At 51.7% G+C, this 12,628-nt stretch overlaps 1 protein-coding gene across 2 annotated transcripts in view; it reads left to right on the top strand.

Moving 5' to 3' along the window:
• The first annotated feature begins 12,454 nt into the window (after positions 1 to 12,454).
• The window catches only part of TPPP (tubulin polymerization promoting protein), a 30,984-nt gene continuing 30,810 nt past the window's right edge, over positions 12,455 to 12,628 (top strand). For both annotated transcript variants that reach the window (XM_019624382.1, XM_019624383.1), the window contains exon 1: positions 12,455 to 12,555. The gene's annotated coding sequence lies outside the window, so the exon portion shown is untranslated. The remainder of the gene's footprint in view (positions 12,556 to 12,628) is intronic.

Here is a 12,628-nt window from a genome sequence, read left to right on the forward strand (position 1 = left end):
CTCTCTGGGGACAGGGCCTGGGTGACACATGACCGCAGGCTCAGTGGGTCCAGGAGCCTGGCCTTGGGAAGAGATGTCCACATCCAGCTAGAGGGACACAGGTGTGAGGGCTGGATGTGGCCTCAAAGCCGTGTCTCATCCTTGACCCCAGACCTGTGAATGTGCTCTCACTTGGAAAAAGCATCCTTGCAGATGTGACTAAAGACCTTGAGATCAGACATCCCGGGTCATCAGGTAGCCCTGAGTCCAATGACAGTGTCCTTGTAAGAGACAGAAGAGGAGGTACACAGACACACAGGGAGAGGCCACATGACAACAGAGGCAGAGACCAGAGTGTCAAGGCCACAGGCCCAGGGAGCTGGGAGGTTCAAGGACGGACCCTCCCCTGGAGGGAGCGCAGCCCCGCACCAGCCCGACGGCCAGCTCCAGAGCCGTGAGAGGGACATTTCTGTGGTTTAAGCTGCTCCTTTGTGGTCACTGGTCACAGCAGCCCTGGATGCTGACACGGAGGGACCTCAGGTGGAGCCCTCCTTCCGTCTGTGCCAAGCGGTCTGCTGATTTCCTTACAGCATAACAGTTGGTGACTGTGCTGCTTTTCCTCGTCAAAGCGAAAGGCCCTTTCCTGACACCCCCCCGTTCCCAGGGACGCCTGCTCAGATCTGCGTGCGGGCACTGGTGTCAGCGTCACTGCTCCGTGGCCCCAGCCACGCGGGGCTGTTCTAATGACAGGGCTTTGTTCAGATACACTTTAGTATCTGGTAGGTAGTCGTCCCAACCCCCCGGCTCCCTCCTTAAGGTTTTTTATTCTTCATTACTTTAGAGAATTCTTTCACATATTTATTTACCCACATCAACTTTCAAATCATTTTGTACAGTTCCAAGAAACCTGGAATTTTAACTGGACACACATAAAACACAGGCAACCTCGTTTTATGCATGTTGCTCGACTGTGCTGTGCAGATATTGTGTCTTTTTACAAATTGAAGGTCAGTGGAGTCCCTGTGTCCAGTACATCTGTCACACCATTTTTCCAACAGCGTTTGCTCAGTTCATGTCTGTGTGTCACATTTTAGTAATTCAAGCACTATTTCAAGCTCTTTCGTTATTCTTACACTTGTTACGGTGATCTGTGATCGGTGATCTTTGATGTTTCTATTCTATGTAACTGTTTCTGGGCACCATGGATAGCTCCCAGAGAAGACGGCGACCTGAATAAATATTGGGTTGTCGGAAAAGTCATGATGTAGTTTTGCAACGAAAACCGAAAAAAATACGTCATGACTTTTATGACAACCCAATAGATGCTGTGCGTTCTGACTGCTCCACCGACCGGCAGGGCCCCGTCTCTCACCCTCTCCGCGGGCCCCCCATTCCCCGGGAGACACAGCAATGTTGAAGTGTGGCCAGTAAATAACCCCACGATGGCCTCCGGGTGTTCAAGGGAAAGGGAGCGCCACGGGTCTCTCACTTTAAATCAAAAGCTGGAAACGATTAAGCTTGGTGAGGAAGGCTTAATGTCAAAGGTCGAAAGAGGACGAAAGTGAGACCGCTTGTCCCAAACAGTTAACCGTGTTGTGAGTGCAAAGCAGAAGTTCCTGAAGGAAATTAACTGTGCTGCTGCAGTGAGCTCACGGGTGGTAAGAAAGCGAAGCAGCCTGTTGCCGACATGGAGAAAGTGTTAGTGGTCTGCATAGAAGCTCGAACCAGCCACCACGTTCCCTTAGCCAAAGCCTACTCCAGAGCATGGCCCAGACTATCTTCAGTTCTGTGAGGGCTGGGAGGTGAGGAACCTGCTGAAGAAAAGTTTGTAGCCAGTAGAGGTTGGCTCATGAGGTTTAAGGAGAGAAGCCGTCTCCATAACATCAGCATAACAGCACCAAGCCAGAACGTCAAGTAAGAGAACTCATGCAGGCGGCTGCACTAAACCACAAGTTTTCAATGCAGACAAACACCCTATATTGGAAGAAGGTGCCTCCTGGGACTTTCATGACGAGCGAGGACAGTCAGTGCCTGGGTTCAGAGGACAGGCCGACTCCCCTGCTAGGGGCTCATGCAGGGGGTGACATTAAGTTGAAGCCGATGTTCACGTCCTGTTCTGAAAGTCCCAAGGCCCTTAGGAATTATGTAAATCGACTGTGCTGTGCCCTGTAAATGGAGCAACAGCACCTGGATGACATATCTGTTTACAACACTGTTTACTCACTACTTTAAGTCCACTGTTGAGCTCTACTGCTCAGAGAAAAGACTCCTTTCAAAATATGAGTGCTCAGTGATGATGCACCTGGTCACCCACGAGCTCTGGTGAAGACAGACAACGAGATGAACGTTGTTGTCATGCCCGCTAACCAGCGTCCATTCTGCAGCCCATGGACCGAGGAGTTGTTTCTATTTTCAAGTCTTATCCCTTTAGAAATACATTCCATGAGGCTAGAGCTGCCATAGACAGTGATTTCTCTGATGGATCTGGGCAAAGTCGATTGAGAACCTTCTGGAAAGGAGTCTCCGTTGTAGGTGCCATTAAGAACATTTGTGATTCATGAGAAGAGATCAGAATATCAACATTACAGGAGATTGGAAGAAGCTGATTCCAACCCTCACGGGTGACTTTGAGAGGTTCACGACTTCTGTCGAGAAAGTCACTGCATGTGGTGGAAACAGCCGGAGAACTAGAACTGGAAGGGGCCCGCAGGTGACTGACCTGCTGCTCGGGAGAGAGCTGGGACGGAGCGGGAGCTGCTGCTTACAGACGAGCAAGGAGAGATTCCATTCGGAGATGGAACCTGCTCCTGGTGAAGATGCTGTGAAGCTTGTTGAAATGACAACGGAAGATTGAGAACATCGCATCCACCTAGTTGGTAAAGCAGCGGCAGGGTTTAAGAGGACTGACTCCAATGTTGAAAGCTCTACTGCGGGTAAAATGCCGTCACACAGCATCGCATGCCATAGAGAAATCGTTCATGAAAGGAGGAGCCATGGGATGGAGTAGACTTCACTGTCCCATTTTAAGAAATTGCCATGGCCACCCTGGCCTTCAGCAGCCACCCCCCGATCAGTCATAGCCATGAACATTGAGGCTGACCCTCCACCAGCAAGAAGATTATGGTTCGCTGAAGGCTCAGAGGGTGGTTAGCATCTTTTAGCAATAAGGTGTTTTTCATTAAGGTATGTACATAATTCTTCCAGACATAACGCTCCCTTAATAGACTGCAGCATAGTGTACATATCCTTTTATATGCACTGGAAAACCAAAAAACAGTGTGACTCACTTTGTGGCGACGTTCGCTTTATTGTGGTGGTCTGGAACCAAACCTGCAATATTTCAGAGGTGTGCCTGTGTACACCTTTACATGAGGCACCATCAATGCTCTGCATCGGTGCACAGTAATAACCCAGAAAGTCGGTCTCCTCTAGGTGCTCAAGGGGCCGGACATGCCAGCTGCACCCTTCTGGAGCTGAGCACTGGACGTTTACCCTTGTCCGGAAATCGCAGTGGTAGCTCCAGCGTTTCTGAGGGGGCAAATTGAACCTTCTGGGGCAGGGGTACTTCACGTCTCCCCATCCTACAGACCACAGGCATCATAAAAGGGAAACCTAGGAGAAATGTGACTGTAGTCAGTCTCTCAAAGGCTGAGAATCATGTCAGACGTTCGTTTGGTTTAATAATCAGGGAGAATAGCGTGGTGTGAAAAGGTCATTCCCTTTCAAATAACCTACTATGTTTTCTTCTAAATTTATTTCCTTACAAACATGATTGTCAATACTATTATGAAAACCGAAGTCACTTTTAATTTCACTTTGAAATACGGTCTAACTATGGCCCTTTAAATAAAATCTAAGGTCATTTTTTCTTTTATCTTTTTATGGTGGTAATGCTAGAAACCTAACTGGAACCAGGGTGGTCAACTTACCCTCTAAAAGCTACAAAACCAAAGCAAACCTTAATTTTTCAGATTGCCTAATCACTGCACCTTTGTTACAGCAGATTTTGGAACGTCAAAAATTTCCACTGTAAAAAAGAATGTCACGTAGAGTTCCCCACCCAGCAATAGCCACCGCTGGCACTTTGATTAGCATCTCTCAAGTCTTGTTCTTTAATATTTTTCTGTGCATTCTATGAGTAATGTTTTGTTTTATCAAATTATACTCACATTGTACAGCTGCTTAGGCGCCTTAAAGAAAAACCTCTATATATTGTGAACATTGCTAAGAGAAAAACACGATTATTAGGACTACAAATCATTCCATCTTTGGTTGTACGGTATGCCTCTTTTTGGGAATATTAGTTTTTATTTTCAATCTAGTCGTTACTTCTCCAGCAGGAAAATGAGTTACCCTTATTTATTGAAAGAGTTAGTTGTGTGAGAACCGTGACACAACACGATGCATGTTTACAAGCCGTCCAATGGGCACTAAATTCCCATGGCCTTTATTGTTGCAAATGCTGGGTCTTATTTTCTGGGCAAAGCTTGCGGTAACACATCAGAGTTTCAGGTCCTAGAGATCAGGGAGTATGTTTAAATCATGTGATAGACACTATGTCAATACAAAAAAAATAAAAAAGGCACTCAGGAAGTGCCTGTGGAGTGAGATGACGTTAACCGCAGGCTCATTTTAGAAGGAAACGTTGCTTGGACTTCTTTTTTTTTTGTCATACCTATATAGGCTTCCTTTTTTTTTTTTGCTTGGACTTCTAAAGTGCCTCTCTAGTGACAGTCATCGTGCCAATGTGCCGGGGTGTATCCCCTGGACTGTGTTCTGTTATGGACTCTGTGGATGTATGTTTAGAAACTGACCACAGAGGATGAAAACATGAATGAGGAGCAGGAACACACACAGGAAGATGCTTCTCGTCTAATTTTCAAGGCGTTCCACTCGGCTGCTGTCCATCAGTGGGCTTGTGTACGTTTTCCAAATTGCTGCCTAGCAAGTTCCCACAAATGCAGTGGCTTAAGACAGGACTCGTCATCTCGCGGTTTCCATGGGTTGCAAGCCCTGGCAAGTGCCACTGGGTCGTGCACTGCGCCGCACAGGGCAGCAGTCAGGGCTCACCGGGTCAGCGCGCCTTCCTGGGAATTCTGGAGAAAAAATGCCTCTGCGTTTAATTAGATGTCAGCAGACACGTCCGGTGCCCTGCCCCCCAACGTGGGTCCTCAGCCTGTAAGTCCCTAACGGCGGGTCCAGTCCTTCTCTTGCTCCGAGTCTCTCTGACTTCCTCCTGGTCCTTCCTCATTGCCCAGTTTTTACAGGTTCACGTGATTACACTGGACCTACTGGGATAACGACAGGCAAGCCTCCTGTACCAGTGTCCTGGGTGCTGCAAGAAAGCCCACAGAGGGTAACGTGGGCTCCGAGGCAGGCTGCCCCGCCATTCCTAGTGAGCCCGCCCGATGTGGGCCCCACGGTGGGGAGAAGCACCTCTTGGTGGCATCTCCCTGGCAAGCAGTCACCGTCCTTCACACATGAGGCCCCTGGGGCCGGTGTCAGTTGTGCAATGAACTCAGGAGCACTCAGGCGCCTGGCCGGAGCTGTGGCCTCTGACGTTTTGCAGATCGGGAGGAAGCCACAGTTATGGAGTTTGCATGATGCTTGTATTTTATGTTTATTATTAAATACATACAATAAAATGTTTAATTTTAACAAGAACTTAACATTAGGCTTATTTTTATTACAAAGATTAAGAAAACACTTTAGTGGAAAAATTTGATCTGCAAAGTGTGAATTTGATTTGAAAAAGGGTGAATCTGGAGTGCAAAACCTGTAAAATGTAGAGAGACCTAAGCAAATGAAGGATGTGTGACTTCAATGGCATGTAGGCAGCCTTGGAAGGAGAGCACATCCTCCAGTCAATGCAACGTTGATGAAACACCCCCCCCCACCTCACCCCAGGGTGTGCATGTATGCATGTGTGCATGTGCATGTGTGCGTGTGTGTGTGACTTGGAAAGCTGATTCTAAAACGCATATGTAATGCTAAGCCAAGAGCTCAGGAATAAAAAATAGAGCAATGCAGGGAGACCTGGCTGACCACCTCCTCAGAGCTTGGTTCATTCAAGACAGGGTGGTCTCTATGCAGAAAGCAACGTAGAAACCAGTGAGGGGATGAGACACGCAGATAGGAAGCCCATGGACACACGGACACAGAATTTTTGGCAGACATAATTGGTGAGTAGGAATGGATAGATTTCATGATAAAGGCTGCTGGAACAGTCTGGTACCCACATGGGGAGAACATTAACAAGATTAGAACCCTGCAAGTGCTGTTCACACAAATCAATTCCATGTCAATAAAGACAAAACACATAAGGAAAATGTATACAAGTTTCTAGAAGATAATATTGGAAAATATTTCCATGTCTTCAGGGTCTATAAAGATTTGTTAAGTAGGATTCCTTTAAGAAACATGAATCCTAAAGGAAGATATGCATAAATGAGATTACGCTAAAACAAAGGATTTGTGGTTATCAAAAGATGTCATTGAAAAGCGAGAAGTCACACCAAAAGTTGGAAAAATATGTGTAACACATAACTGACAAAGGACTATCACCCAGAATGTATAAAAAATCCTGACTCAATAAGAAACGATGGAATGGGAACTTCATGGAGGAGGAGCCTGAAGGTCCAAGAAACATGAAAAGCACTTAAGTGTGTCAGTAACCAGGGAAATGCTACCTGAAAGTACCCTCGGTCCCTGATATGCCCACCGCACGAGCAGAATGGGTCTCAGGGTCCTGAGTGCTGGCAAGGGGGCACGAGGGAGCAGCACCGCATCGCTGGGCGGGGCTGAGGCACCACTTTGCAGACCGTGCCGGCTGCCTGACCTGCAGCTGAGCACCAGGCTTCCCATCCAGGCACGTGTCTGAGAGAAAGTCTTGCCGGAGCGCACAGGAGACCTGAGCTTTGTTCACGAGAGCTCCAAGCAGGGAACAGTTCATATGCCCGGCAGAGGAGGCCCGGCAGACAAACTGGGCATTCATGAGATGAAATGCTGCATCGCTATGGAATTAGAGGACGTGACAGGGAGTGGGAGAAGCAAGACATGCGTGCGCTCGCATTTCAGCCAGGCAGGAGCCGTGGCGTGTGCTTGGAGAGGCGTGCCACCTGAGTGGTACTCTCTGCATTTGTGGAAACGGGGGCAGTGCAGCCGCCAGTTCCCGTATTGGCCGTGGCGGAGGACACACAGGAGACCTTCTCCCTGGGTTCTCCTGTGGGCTGTCACGCTCTCGTGTAAATGTACACAAGTGTTTCACGTGCGCTCCTCCTGCGTATGTGACGTGTTTCACAATAGGAACAGAAAGCCCCATCTGTGTGCACATCGTTCCTCAGCTCCGTGGCCGCCCACCCCAATGGGCAGGGAGCGTGCAGTGAGAATGCCGCTGGAACCCAGCTGTGAGTGGGCTCTGCGAGCAAACCCAGGTGTTCTCCCCAGGAGAGGCCCCGCCTCCCGGCAAGGCGTGCCTAGAACCTGGCTTTGGTCTCAGTTGTAAATAGAGCTGGGCTCTGTTCCTGTGTGCCCAGGGCTTGACAGGCCCCCTCCATCCTCCCTCGTGGCACTCACAGTGACTTTCTTTGTTCCATAGGAGCCGGGGGGCCTGCGCCAGCCCAGCTGCTGACACGTTCTGCTCCTAAACCCTCTGCATGGCTGCAGCCAGAATGGGCCATCCTAGCAGCCCAGGGATGCCCTCGCGGAGAGCCAGGAGGCCCCACATATGAGGTCCACCACTTTTCACCTCGAAGGAGCTGGGGAGGCGCAGGCCATCCTGAAGGTGTGCGAGCCCAGCCAGCTGCCAAAGCAGGTGCATCAGTGCTGAACCGAGCCGTCCCGCCAGGCAGGCCAGGAACGGACCAGGAGCCACGTGTCTCTGATCTGCAGCGTGGAGTTTGGCTCTGCCTTCAGGATTTCCGATGAGCCTGAAGCAGGCACTGCATTGAGTCCCCTGAAGATTGAGCTTCGGAAGGGGGTGGGCCTGTGACCCCCCAAGATGCTCCCCCACCCCTCACCCCCACCATGGACTTGGCTTCCTAATTGTGAATGCCCTTTAAAATATGGCTTCCAAACTGAGTCAAGTGTCCACTTTAAATCCGCTGTCCTAGAATAATGTAGCCATGGTTATTTCAGCGGATTTTAAGGCCATGTTTTTACTTTCGTTGATTAATAATGTTGATAAATGTGTGAGTTTAAGAACTTCTTCATGATTCTTTAGGAAGTGTTATAGAAAATAATAGAAATTAATATTAATAGTGATAAACTTGAAATCAGTCTTAGCAAATTTTAAGTCTTTGGCTTTCGGTGGCCGTTTCAGTGGAGGGCTGGCGGGGACCCGGTGTGGGGCCTCTCTCCTGCCCACCCCCCCCAAGCCACCTGGCACACATGCTCCCAGCTGTGCAACACAAAACCTGCTCAGGAAGCCGGGGGAGCAGCCAGGGGTGTCCGCTGGTGAACTGCGGTGGCTGCCGGGCAGAGACGACCATCGCTGGGAGAACCAGAAAGAACATCTGTCCTGGGGTGACAGGCCACCAGCACCTCAGAATGTGACTTCATTTGGAGAAAGGGTCTCTGAAGATATAATTAGGGACCTGGACATGAGATCATCCTGTATTACCCAGGTGGCCCTAAATCCAGTGAGAGTGTCGTTGTGAGACACACGGGGAAGACAGATGGGGGTGGGTGGTATCGGGGGCACGTGAAGATGGAGGAAGAGGTTGGAGTGACAAGGCCACAGGCCCAGGGACACTGGTGCACCTGGGCTGTAGGAGGCAGGAGGGTCACCCCTAGAGCCTCTGGGGGGAGGGTGGCCTGCTGACACCTTGACTTGGGACTTCTGGCCCCAGAGCTGTGAGAGGATTTCTGCGGTTTAAACTGTCAGCGTGTGGCCCTTTGTTCCCTGGGCCCCAGGAAACAGTGCCCCACAAACAACAGGTGATTCCTGCTTACCTGCAAAACCTAAGTGTGGCCAAGGTGTAGACACTTACCCGCCAGCTGCGAGCCAGTCCTAACAACCAGAGCGCATCCAGCAGGCAGGGCGAGTCCGGCTGCTGACCCAGGATCACAAGTGCAAGTCCATCGTGAAGGGGACTTTCCCAGCCTGGTCAGACCCTGTGCCACCATTTCAGGTGATTTTCTAAGTGTGGACTGAACTGACTCCGTTATGAAACAGCATACCCTTGAACTCACAACAAAACTTCACTCCCAGACCGCCAGGAGTCTTCACGAAGGGGACGCAACAGCAACTCCAGCTCGAGCCACTGAAAGTCCAGAAGGTGAGGAAGCCCCAGGCCTAAAACACAGGGCTGCAGCCCAGGTTCCACGCTTGTCCCGGGGCCGGTGTGCTGAGCCCGCTGCCAGGCACCCTCCTCCCCACACCTCGCCCCTGCTTCCCGGTGGCCCTGTTCCTTGAACATTTCTGCGTCTGAAGTCTAGTGCTCATCTCCCACAGCACTTCTGCCATCGGCAAAGTCACCGCATTTATGTAGAGCGCTTGTGCAAGTTCTGAAAAGTAGACTAAACAGTCACCTGGCTAATACGATGATGGGAACATAATATTGGGTTGTTGGAAAAGTCATGACACATGTTTGCAACAGATGGCACTAGTACATTTATGGAAGTACTAGAGTCATTCACATCTGTTTTTGCTGTGTCATTTGATAGATGACAGTTCTAACTTCATTCTAAAAAAAAAATGAACGACTTGGTTGAGTTTTGAAGATTTTACAATTGAAGATGGAAGACCAAACTGTGCATTTTTGCCATATTCTACTGTTTACTTCCATTAAGGGAAGAACGCACGTCTAGCTTGTGAAAAGTTGCATAAAGTTTACGGTGACAATGCCCTACAAGAACGTCAGTGTCAACGATGGTTCACGAAATTCCATGCTGGTGATTTTGATCTCAATGACGCTCCTCAGTCAGGGAGGCCCACTGAGGTTGAGGATGACAAAATAAAGGCATTGATTGAGTCAAGCCCACGTTACACAACACAAGAGATTGCAGAAACATTGAGCATCCATCTTTCAAGCGTTCATGACCACCTGAAGAAGCTGGGATACATAAGCAAGCTCGATATTTGGGTTTCACATGAACTCAAAAGAAGTTCATTTGACGGCGCATATAAACATCTGCAATATGCTCATTAAACGTGAGGAAAATTATCCTTTTTTCAAGTGACTGATAACTGGTGATGAGAAGTGGATTGTTTACAACAATGTGGTGCGCAAACGGTCTTGGTCCCGACGTGATGATTCACCTCAAACGACATTGAAAACAGACATTCATGAGAGGAAGATTATGCTCTTAGTGTGATGGAATTTTAAAGGTGTGTTTTCCGAGCTCCTACCAAGGAACCAAACAATCAATTCGAATGTGTACTGTCGGCAATTGGACAGTTTGAACCAATCCATCACCCAGAAACGTCCAGAGCTCGTTAATCGTAAAGGAGTTGTGTTCCATCACGACAACGCGAGACCACACACGTTTGATCACCTGTCAAAAATGATTGGAGCTTGGATGGGATGTGTTACCACATGCACCATACTCGCCTGACCTTGCACCGCCAGACTTCCACTTGTTTCACTCTCTTCAAAACTCCTTGCGTGGTATAACGTTCAAGTCAGATGAGGCTGTAAATCAGCACTGTGTTCAGTTTTTCACAAATAAAGACAGGTCCTTCTATGAACAAGGAATTATGAAGCTCCCTGAAAGATGGCAAAAGGTTATTGAACAAAATGGGCAATATATCATTGATTGATCTTTGTTCTTTATATAAATAAATGACCTTTGAAAAACATAGACAAAATACGTCATGACTTTTCGGACAACCCAATAGTAATGCTGTTATTTCATGTGCATTGTTGATAGTTCCCGGCCATAGCAGTGCTTAGGGCCCTGTGGACAGAGAAGGCACGGTGCAGCTTCAACCTAAACAGCAGAAGTGTGAGGCAGCAGAGCGGGGGCTTGGGAGACATACCTGAGCTGGCTGTCCCAGATCTTTTCAGGCTTATCTGGCTCTGGAGTGTGGGACTTTTCTGAGTGATCAGAATGAGAAGCCCGTTTTTGGGCCAGTTTTAGCACAACTGGAAACTGGAGGGGCGGAGAGGTCCCAGGCCCACTGCAGTGCAGGGTGGGGCTGAGCACCAGCCCTCCTCAGCGACGTGACCCTCCCTGGCTCCCTGAGCAGGAAAAAAACCTCCTCTCACTCATGAGCTGGTGGCCTGGCGGACAGCCAACACCCATCGCCCCTTTTCTGGCTCAGCACCCCAACTTCGTCTGCTGCCTTTACCAGGCTCCCTGACTTGGCTGGGATCTGAGGTGAAGCCTGAAGCTGTGCTCCCACATGCTGACTCCTGCCACAGGCACTTGGGTCTCAAGGCACATGCTGCCAGTAGGACACCTGTGGGAGTGTGGGGGTGCTCTGCAGCCAGGATGGTGAGGACAGACCCCGGGGGGTGGTTCCTTGGCCAGCTCCAAGGGAACCAAAGCAGTGAAGCTGGGAGTGACCTAAAGGTCACCCTCCCCTAAGAGGCTGAGCCTCTCAACAGCCTGAGGAGACCTCCTCCACTGGAGGGGTCCTGGGGGCCAGAGGGAGACCCCTGCACCCCAAGTCCCAGCACTCAGACCAGTACCCCCCCACCTCCTGCTGAGCAAGCAGCTTCTGCTGAAAGCTGACACAGCCCCTCCCCATCGCAGAGCCAGCCCGTTGGGGAAGGGTCAGAGCAGAAACTGGAGGCGGCTTTCAGGACGGCGTTTCTCACCCAGGTAACCAGGGGACGCTCACATCGTCTTTCCCCAGGAAGAGAGAAGGCCTAAAGCTGGGCAGTGGGCTGAGGTTGGGGCGCAGCCGCCGCCTGTCCCCGGGAAAGGCGGCCCAGCTGCGCACGGCGCCCGGTGCCCGGCGCGGCTCTGCTTCCGCGCCTCGGCGCCCCACCCAGGCGCTCGCTGCCCCGGCCCCCCGTGTCCCCGAGCTCTCGGGCCGCGGCTCCACTCCCCGCCCCTAGCTGCGCACCCCTGTGCGGTCCGAGCCCCTCGCGGCCCGAGCGTCTCCGCGGAGAGGCCAGCGCCCCCGCCCGGGAAGGCCCGTCCGCGCGCCCATTCATCCTCCGCCCGCGTCCTGCGGGGCCCCGGAGTGCCAGCTGCGGCCCCGCGGGCACCGCCTCGCGGGGTTCCCACGGCTCTGTGCGCTGAAGCCGCCGGCCGCGGTGCCCAGGCCCAGCCGGCCTTGTAAGGCAGGGGCGCGCCCTGCAGGCTCCCTCTTCGGGGCGGGGCCTGGACCTGGGGGCGTGGCCTGGGGCGAGCGGACCAGTGAGGGCGGCCAGGGGCGGAGCCTGGAGCCTGGGGGTCGGGGTCGGGCCGCGAGCGGACCATTCAGGGAGGCCCGGGGACGGGAGGGGCGGGGCGTGGGGCCTGTGGGCGGGGCCTGGCCGCGAGCGGACCAGTGAGGGCGGCCCGGGGCGGAGCGGGGCGGGGCGGGGACCGGGGCGCTGGCGGAGCGAGCGCACCGCCGGGCACCCGGTAGCGCGCGGCCGAGTCGCGGAGGCGCCGCCGCTGCAGTCGCTGCGTGTCGAGGTGAGTAGCCGCGGGGCTCGGCTCCGGGGCGCGGCGCGGAGGGCGCCCCCAGGGACCCGGGCTGTCGCCGGCC

This window comes from Hipposideros armiger, unplaced genomic scaffold (assembly GCF_001890085.2).
Source record: "Hipposideros armiger isolate ML-2016 unplaced genomic scaffold, ASM189008v1 scaffold_585, whole genome shotgun sequence".
NCBI classification, from domain to species: domain Eukaryota; kingdom Metazoa; phylum Chordata; class Mammalia; order Chiroptera; family Hipposideridae; genus Hipposideros; species Hipposideros armiger.